A 2500-nucleotide genomic window follows, 5' to 3' on the forward strand; every position below is an offset into this window, starting at 1 on the left:
CTCTCCTGCTGTTTCTCTCTCCCTCTCCCTCTACCTCTGTTTCTATATCCATTTTTCATGTGACCCTAACTCCCCTCTTCCTCCTCTCCTCTTTATCTATCTTGCTTTCTCCTGACTCTTCTTCTCATCCTGGTGGTCTCCTATCTCTCTCTTCTCCACATCTCTCTTCTTCTCCCTATCTCTCTCTCTCGTTAGCCTTGTTCTTCATCTTCGCATCTCCTCCTCTGTCTCTCCTTCAGCATCTCTCTCTTTTTTCTCTCTCTCACTCACTTTCTGTTCTCCCACTCTCTCCCCTCTGTCTTTCCTCCACCCCTCCTCCTCTCTGCCTCCATCTTCTCCTCCTCTCCTTCTGTCTTCTCCTCTCTCCTCCTCCTCCTCATCCCCCTCTTCTCCTCACCCACTTTCTACTCCTATTCTTTTCTCCTTCCGTCTCTCTTCTGCCTCCCGTCTCCTCCACCTCCTCCTCTTTCCTCCTCACATCTCTCCCACGGTGCAGTAAAACATTAGCCCCCTCCTTACACCCCCCTCAAAAGACAAATAAGAGGATGATGTGATGTGCTGTGCCCCCCCCCCCCTCTCTCCCTCTCTCTGGCTCCCAGGGTGCGCGGGGTTAATGATTAGTGTTGTGAGGGGGCCACCGGCCCACAGATGCAGGGGCTCTCTCTCTCTCACTGCCCCCTCAGCAGATGTTGGTGGTGCTGCTTTAATGTGGTTAATCAGGGGGGCAAGTGTGTGTGTGCTTGGTGTGTGTGCGTGTGTGCGTGTGTGCGTGTGTGTGTGTGTGTGTGTGTGTGTGTGTGTGTGTGTGTGTGTGTGTGTGTGTGTGTGCGTGCGTGCGTCTGCGTGTGTGTGTGTGTGTGTGCGTGTGTATGTATGTGTGTGTGTGTGCGTGTGTGTGTGTTATCAGGGTCCGCTAGTGCCCTCCTCGGCCCCCGGGGGTCTTTTGTTGTTGGCCAGGCATTCCAGGGCCCTGCGCCGTGGAGACGAGGGCATCTGTGGGGGCCAGAGAGGTGCCCCTGCTGGGCTTGCCCCCTCTCCTCCCTCTCCATCTCCCTCTCCCTCTCCCTCTCTCCTCCATCTCCACCTCCCCCTCTCCTCCTCCTCCCTCTCCATCTCCCTCTCCCTCTCCCTCTCTCCTCCATCTCCACCTCCCATCCCTCCCATCCTCTCTCTCCATCCCATGACCCTCTCCTCCATTTCTTACTTCATCTGCTCTCCTTCTCTGCATCTGTCTTCCACCCATCACTCTCTCTGCATACTGTATATCTTGCTGCGTCTCTCCTGCATGCCCTCTGTCTTCTTCTGTTTCTTCATCTCGATCCACCATTTCTCTCTCTCCCTTTCTTTCTTCTCTTTCCCTAATCATCTCTTTACAACTCTCCTTCATCCTCTTCTCTCATCTCTCTCTTTTTCTCTGCATATATCCAAAACTCTCATTCCTTGCCCCCTCTCTCTCCTTTCTCACTTCCCCCTCTTCCTCCATCTCTATCACCCACTCTCTCCATCTTCCACCCACAACTCTCTCTCTCTCACACCTTCTCTCCCTCCCTCTCTCCCACACACTTCCCCTCGCCCCTCACTTTCTCTCTCCTCCCTCCCCTCTCCCTACCTCTCTCTCTCCCACTTTCTTTCTCCTCCCCTCCCTCCCACTATCTCCCTCCCTCTCTCTCCCACACACTTCCCCTTCCAACAATCACTTTTTCTCCTCCCTCCTTCGCCTTATTTTCTTCTCCTTCATCTCTCTCTCCTCCTCCTCCTCTTGTCTTTTTCTCCTCTTCTCTCACCCCTTCTCTCCTCCTCGTCGTTCTCTGTCTTGATCTTTTCTACCTCTCATCACTCCATACATCTCCCATTCCTGCCTCTCTCAACAATAACATCCTACTGTAACCTGAATTTTAATGGTGTTCAGTGTGGTGGGTCAGAAAGAAGTTATTCCTGAACCTGTTACTTGTTAGTGTCTGCATGCTGCCGAAACACCTCCTGGATGGGAGGTGAAAGAGTCATGACTTATGAATTTGCCAGATCCATAGTTGGTTATTTTGGCGAGCGTAAAATGAATGCAAAAGTAGTGTAATGCCTTGCATTTTAAATATAGTAATATTGTACAAGTAATCAGTAATACATTACAGTTTTTGACTAACTTGCCCAACACTGTTCATTCCTGCATTCTTCCTCCCTTCTCTCCCCCTCACCTCTTCCTCCCTCTCCAGGTCCACCCTTGTTCACCCTGTCCTCCTACACCCCCCTCCCCCCCCTCCACTCTGCCCTTACCATTCCCCCTGCCCCCCAAACCTTCACTCCCCCACCTCCTCCACCTCCCCTCCCTCCCACCCCATCCCTCCCTACATTCCTCCACTCCACTCCATCCCTCCATCCCTCTGCCCATCCACCTCCACCCCTTCCTCTCTCTCACCCCATCCTCCCACCCCTCCGTCCCTCTCGCACCCCATCCCTCCATCCCTCCCTCTGCCCCCTCATGCCCCCCTGCCCTTTCCCACAC

The sequence above is a fragment of the Engraulis encrasicolus genome, chromosome 23 (assembly GCF_034702125.1).
Source record: "Engraulis encrasicolus isolate BLACKSEA-1 chromosome 23, IST_EnEncr_1.0, whole genome shotgun sequence".
NCBI classification, from domain to species: Eukaryota; Metazoa; Chordata; class Actinopteri; order Clupeiformes; family Engraulidae; genus Engraulis; species Engraulis encrasicolus.